Source organism: Pteropus medius, unplaced genomic scaffold (genome assembly GCF_902729225.1).
Source record: "Pteropus medius unplaced genomic scaffold, Ma_sr-lr_union100, whole genome shotgun sequence".
Lineage (NCBI taxonomy): Eukaryota > Metazoa > Chordata > Mammalia > Chiroptera > Pteropodidae > Pteropus > Pteropus medius.
Genome location: NW_024342644.1, coordinates 7,938,478 through 7,945,726, shown reverse-complemented (window position 1 = coordinate 7,945,726; position 7,249 = coordinate 7,938,478). Strand labels below are relative to the sequence as shown.

The window sequence follows — 7,249 nt, the reverse complement described above, 5'->3', positions numbered from 1 at the left end:
TTATTTGGGTTTTTAAATTTTCTCTCCATTTGAAGCTAGGGTTGCCTGAAGGTGAATTCAGAGAGAAAGTCTCGAGACGGAGGAACGAAAGATTTCGTTTTCCAGTGATTTCTGGGGAGGAATCTGGGACGAGCAGGGTGAAATCGAGTACCATTTACTTAAGGTTAAAAAAAAAAAAAAAAAAAAAAAATCAGAGCGGAGGGCTCGGCGGTGCTTCGGCGGCAGGGCCAAGCAAGACGAAACCAGCTTTGGGGGAAGGAGAAAGTGAGAGCAGGGCTAATGAATGAAGGGAATTCCGCTGAGCCTCCCCTCTCCACCTAGCCGCGCAACGCTGTCTCGGGAGGAAAGCCCCGGAGTCCCTAGCCAGCCGCGCGCGGGGGCTCAGCGGAGTGCGGGCGGCGGGCGCCTGTACCTTTAAGGGGCTGGTCTCCAGGCTCCGCCGGCCCAGACGCCGGGACGTGCCGGGGCCGCCCCGCCCCGAAGCCGCCCGTTTCCTGCCGGGCGGCGCGACGGCACCTGAGCAACTGCGGCGGCGGCGGCTCCTCGGAGCGGGCGGCCCGGACTGTAGTGCCGGCGCCGCCGCGTCTTCCCGGTCTCCTTCCTCAGCCGCGCAGGGTAAGGGCGAGGTGGCCGCGTCGGGCCCGGGCGCCGGCCTCAGGGGCCGTGGGGGAGGGCGGCGCCGGCCGCGGGGTCCCAGGGCGGGCGGGAGGGCCGCGTCGGGCGGGGGGCGCGGCTGCCGGGCCCGGACGCTCCCGCCGGCTAGGCCCCGGGCGGCGGCTCGTCGCCGCCGGGCTCTGGCCCGGGCCGGGACTCCGCGGCGGGTGGGTTCCGAGGGTCGCTCGGCCTCGCGGGGCCGCCCGGGGCCCGACCCCAGCTCTTTCGCGGTGCCCCCGAGCGCGGCCGACTGCTCCCCTGGGGACGTCTCCCGAGGGCGAGGTCGGCCGGAGAGGGCCCTGGGGTGACCGAGGCGCCTATTTTTAGCCGGGCCCGAGGGCCCCCGGGAGGGAAGGCGGATTACCGCCTCCTCGACCGGTGGACGGAGGGAGCGAGTCTCCGGCGGCGTCCCTGGGCGGGAGCTGGGCCACGCTTACGCCATGCTAGAATTCAGTCCTCGGCGCTCTCTCCGGATACTTGGGGAACCAGCGCTGGCCCTCTTCCCAGTGCCTCCTCCCACTGCCCTGTGCCTGTTCCGGGGGTCATGGTGGGGGCGGTTGGGGATGAGAAGGCTGCGTGAGGGGAGAGTTTGGAAAAAATCTGTGGACCGCCCTCGAGACGGGGTAAGTTATCCCTTCCTCTCCCTGAGGGGTGTGTCTTCCTTACTGATTTCCCCTCCCCCCTTCAGTTTCCAACAATGAGATTTTTGGCATTGGGGACCTCGGCAGAAAACCAAATTGGCAGCCTAGATGTCTTTCGGTAAACAGCCCCGCACGTTGGTCATAAAGGAGCATGTGTGCACCTGAGACCGGTATCCTAAATCTCGTTTGGCCGCACCGGTATCCTAAATCTCGTTAAGTTGAAGAGTGGGCTGTTTAATCTTAGCTTTTTTTTTTTTTTTCTGGAAGTAAGGAGGAGTCTAAATTTGTAGTTGGGCCTATACCAGAAAATGATCCTTAACAGGTATCTGAATAAACATTGCTCGAAAAACTACAGTTGAAGTTAACTGTTCAGAGTTGTGGGTGTTTTCTTTTAAGATGCTTTGAAAAATGTAGACACCCATAGCCTGCTACAGATAAACACCATGGGGTGAACTAAATACTCTGAGTTGTGTAGGAATTGACTTAAAGTTTGAATTCTTGCTAAATTAGGTTGCACTTATTCTCCTTACCTCACCTAGCGGGCGCATGGCAACACTGTCTCCATGTGTTGGCTAAAACAGTTGCTGATGAGACTGGAATGATGCCCCCAAGAATAACACTGGAGCATTCTTGAGTTGATCCGTATTTTGCTTTGACATGCCTCGCTATAGATTTTCATATTTAATGTGTTCTCTGACAAACGAGGCTTCCCCTACCCCAGTTAGTTCAAGGATCTAGCAAGATATAGCTGGGCTTATTGTTTGTAGCTTCTAAGAACAATTTATTTCCCCTCTCTGCTGTAATGTTGAATTAGAAATGTCTCTTCTAATTTTGTAGCATCAGCAGTTATAACAGTACTCCATCAGGTGTGCTTAGAGAATAAGATGTTCTATTTACTTTACTTTTCTGAGACTTATACTGAAACTTAATATAACAAAGATTAATGAAAAATTTTCTTAAATGTGTTAAGCACTTTAAAATTATAAAGGATATTAAATATTATAAAACCCTTTCTCAGTGGCTCAGGGTCAACATTATAAAGCCATTAATACATGATTTTATTTCCAATTTAATTTTTTTCTGTATCCTCCCTTAGTATCAGTAGTCTTTTCTGCTTGATGTATTTTCTTGGGTCTGAACCTAAGCCTCCCAGTTTATAGACTTCAGTCTGCTTTTAGTAGGAAGAACATTTCAATAATTCGGTGGTAAATAACAGTCTCTAGCTTTTTTAAAGGACTTAAGAAGTGAAGGCTTTTTTTGAGGCTTAACTTCTAAAAGACCCTGTTGGGATTGTTACTGTTGGGAAGTTCTTAACTTGAATTTTACTTAAAATATATTTAATATGTATTTTTAATTGCATGCTTATTATATATTTTTTGCAGCAAAGGAAATTTTAATCTAAAAGATCTCACAATACTTAAAAAATTTAAATATTAATAAAAATTAAATATAATGGCTCCAGGAAGGTTTTAGGTTTCCTAGGGATCTGACTTAATATGTAATAAGGAAATGTTGAGAGACCATACTTTACAAAAACATTGAAATATTTGAGGATAACATTTTTAAAACTCATTCTGTGTACCGTTTTTAGTTACTTTGAAGGAAAATGCAGAGTATACTTAGAAGCTAGAAGCAATAACTTTTTTTTAGAAATGGCATTGGTGATTACTTTTATGCATAAATAGTTTTATTTCATCCTCTTTCAGTTTTGTGAACATGACTTTGGGTGTTCTGCTCAAAAATGTAGTTTATGTGCAAATCACAGTGAAAATGTTGGTTTGGATAAGAGCGTAAGCTATGCTATAAACAAAATTAAACAGAAAGGGAAAAAAACTATAAATGCCATGAGCTAAGGAGTTTAATTAACTTAACCTTCTGTATTTGAGCTCTAGAAAAAGTAATGACAATTTATAACTGTTTGCATGCCGGGCTGTTGAATTGGTGTTTAAATGTTTTTTCGGTCTTTGAGAGATATGGTAGTGTAAACCATTTAAGCTTTTTTTCTTTTTTAATGTGATAGCTTATTAATTGGTTTTATGTTAAAAAGATAAAATAGGCAAAATATGCTTTTACTACTAAATATATTTTTAGTAGAGACTCCCGTAGGAATTATAGTATTCCTAGGAAATGTGTAAGAAATGTTCAACTCCTTTTTTAAAAAAGTATAATTTAGTACTTTATGTATCATCTTTACTACAGGCTGATTAAGAATTTTTTATCTTAAATCTAGGTTCAGCAAAGTGATTTGTATACTAAGTGGAACTTAATATTTTACACTCCCCTCCTTCCAGGACATTGCTTTTTGGGTTTCTGTCTTTACTAAATTGCTTTACTCATTCTGTCTTTGAATTGTCTTCTCTTGAAGTTGAAGTGCTTAGTCCTTGGTTCAGTTTTCTTTTTATACTTCTCTGGTGATCTCATCCCGTGTCATGGCTTTAAATACCTATATATACTGATGGCTCTCGTATTTATGTCTTCGGTCCTGTACAGACTTCCCTCCTGTACTCCAGACAACCAGTTCCACATTTCCCACTTGGATGTTAGATAGTCAACTCAAACTAAACTTCCATGTTCCTCTTTAAACCTGCCTCAGGTGCAGTCTCATTTGATGACATCTCATTTGATGTCAGCTCCATCTAACATTCAGGCAGTAAAATATGTTGTAGTATCTTTCACACTTGGCATTCTTGGCTGTCTTATCTTGAAAATATATCAGAATCAAATCACTTCGTGCCATCTCTACTGCTCACTAGGCTGGTCTGAGCCATTCTTACCTCTTGCCTAAATTTCTGCAGTTAGCCTCCTAACTGGTTTCCCTGTTTCTATCCTAGCTCTACAGTATTTTTCAGCATGACAACCAGATCATATCACTCTCTCTTCAAAACCCTGCTGCGACTTCCCATATGCAGAGTAAAAGCCCAAGTCCTTATGGGCCTAGAGGGCCTTCCAGAAGCCAGGTATTCCTACTCTCCCCATTACCTCTCAATTTAACTACCACTCTGTTCCCCTGCTTATTTCTCTCTATCCACACTAGCTTTCTTAGGGTCTTTAAACTGTTTGTTGCCCAGTCCTTTGATCACTTTTTCCCCAAGGTGTTTTCATGGCCGACTCCCGTCTCCTTCTAATATTTGCTCTTCAGATGTTTTCCAAAAGGTCTACCTTACTACTTTACTATTTTATTTAAATCTTCACTTCCTCACTTGTGATCCGTACCCTGATCTGTTTTCTCCATAGCACTTGTCATTTTCTGACAAATTATATAATTTCTTTGTTAATTGTTCATTGTTTCTTCTCTCTGCCCCCAAACACACACTGTACTGTAACCTCTATGAAGTCGTCTTTTTTTTTTTTTTTAATTGATAGATCCTAAGGATTTAGGGCAATGTTTGGCTCATAGCGTGTGCTCAATAAAGATTTATTAAATATTTATAATAAATGAATTAAATCTTTATCCTGTAGTTTCTTACTGTGATGGATACCTCATTCTTGGACACATGTAGTTTTCAGTTTGTTCCTTTCCTAGGAACAGTCAGGGAGGAGGAAAAAAGTGGCGGGGAGTTTTTGGGGACCCCTTGGTGGTAGGAGTGTTACAGTGTGGTGGAGACCTCACTAGCCCCATGTATTAGAACCATTGATTAGGTAATTCAAAAGTTAGTTAAAGCAAGAACTCAAAGTATCTGTATACATCTTAAGTGTTTTATTTTAGCTTAAAACATTTTTATTTGCCTTTTATTTGGATCAATATCTTGTCTTCGAGTAGGGGTTTCCTGATCTTTTTCTAGAAATCATAACCTAAAAGCATTATTGTTGATTTCTAGTATTGGTTTCTTTTAAGTGGAATAAAAATATAGGCATTGGTAAACTTTCCAAGTTCAGAGTCATTCTAGATTTTTCCAGTCCTTCATCAAGGCCTTCCAAAGGATTTAACTTAGTTTTCATAGAAATAACAGCTTTTGTCTTTATATTCTCATATTTAATGGATTTATAGAAATAAACACGGACACAAGATAGTAGGCTGTTAGCCAGAAGCATTTCTTTAGTTCCCAAGAAGTTTTCAGTCTCTGTTCTGTGTATGTGCATTGTGAGTTACTGCCCTGTGATCTTGTAGGCATTGCTTAGTGGTTATTTCAGAAAGGGCCAACGCCATCACCCTAGCTAAAATGCATATTCTCTATTCTTTGTCCTAGCCTTATATTTCTTTATTGCATTCTGAGTTGCTACCTAACATTATTATATATGCCTAATATGTTTGATATCTGTTTCACCTATAAGAATGTAAGTTCTGTGAGGCAGGAACTTTGTCTTGTTCACCACCATGAACTGTGTTTCTGGCACTTAGGTAGTGTTGAATTTGATGAATCAGTGAATTACTTGATATTTGAAAGTGGGACTCATTGAGCCTTCTGCTTTACTTGTCATTTGTGCTATCCTCCTCCATTAGCATGTCTAGTTGATTTACATGGAATGCCATGTAAAGTGAGATTTTAAGAATAGAGTTTACAGGTTTACTCTTGAAAGTGAGATGGAAAACAATTTAATACACGAATTTCAGCAAAAATACTTCTGTGCTTAGTACTAATTAATCTTGTTGATCAGTAATGTAAGTGTTGTGAGTGAAGTATATACATAAATAATTTAGTGATCACATGTGTTTAGATACAGTTATCTTTGAAATAAATTTGAACAAGCCGGGCTGTACATTGAAAGCTCCTCAGTGTTCTGAATACTATGTTGCTGAACATTTAAGATGTTTCCTTCGATCTTTAATATCCACACACAGGTTGAATTCATTTATGTGCTTGTGAACTGTACTTGCTTAGTTTATTGGGAAGTCATGTTCATTTGAAATGTGCTTCATAATTATTTTACATAGTTTTCATAATCTAGTTGTCTGAGATTGGCTGAATGTCATTTCTGTGAAGTGAATTTCTCAAGCTTGTCCTATGTCACACTCTTTTTTCTGGGTACAGTTTTAGGTACTGTGGTATATTAATCTTTGTGTTGGTATACTGTTGCTGATGAATGGGAATAATTTCTTAAATGGCTTCCACTTTGACCTAAAAGTCAATTGTAATTTTAAGTTTAAATTGGATCCTTTGTAAAAGTGGCTTAGTTCTTTTGTTCCTTTTTTTTTTTCCCGGGAGTGGAGATTCGAAAAATTGCGTTTAGTTTTAACATGAAGAAAGTATTTCTGAGCTTGAAATTTTTGGAGCACTTTTCAAGTAAAATACATTTAAGATTAGCCTTGAAATTTTATGTAAACTATAACCCATGCAGTTACCTTGTCTGATGGGAGAAGGGATGAAAAGAAATGCTTTATGATATAAATTTAACTGTAAAATGAAAAAAGGCTGAATTCTTGTCTACTCTTCTAGCGGCATTTACCTGGCATAAATAGATGAGTAATTATATTCTGTATACTTTGTTTTGTGTATAAGCTTCATTTAAGGAAAAAGTCCCAGCAACGTTTAAAATAATATAAACAGTGCTGCTACGAATACCTTGCATAGGTTTATTGGTGCACTTGCATACATACATGTTTCTAGGATGCAGCTATTTAAAACTTTTTTACCACTTACAGTAAGAAATAAATTTTACATTTTGAGACTCAGTATAATATCAGATGTACACATATATAACACATTTTTTTGGAAAATCTGTATGATGCTAGTCTGTTTCACTAAAAATAAGAATGCTAATCAAAACTCATTAAGTTGATTTTTGCTAACCCACTAATGAATTCAAATTTGCAGTTTGAACAAATGGTTTTGGACCTTATATCTAGCTAGGAGTAGAATTGCTGAATTGTAGGAGAGGTACTTTTCAAGTTTACTAGGTATTGCCAAATTATTTTCCGATGCGTTGTACCAGTTTATGCCCCTCAGTAGTGTATACATATGATGGCTCCACATTCTTGCCTATACTTGATATTGGCAAATACTAAAGTTAGCCTA

General features: G+C 40.7%; 1 protein-coding gene across 5 annotated transcripts in view; it reads left to right on the top strand.

Moving 5' to 3' along the window:
- The first annotated feature begins 479 nt into the window (after positions 1-479).
- Positions 480-7,249, top strand: part of KTN1 (kinectin 1) — an 88,899-nt gene continuing 82,129 nt past the window's right edge. For 2 of the 5 annotated variants that reach the window (XM_039866532.1, XM_039866528.1), the window contains exon 1: positions 480-615. The gene's annotated coding sequence lies outside the window, so the exon portion shown is untranslated. Of the gene's footprint in view, positions 616-1,259; positions 1,278-7,249 lie in introns of those variants that run through there. The other 3 variants (XM_039866530.1, XM_039866529.1, XM_039866527.1) reach the window with 2 other exon arrangements.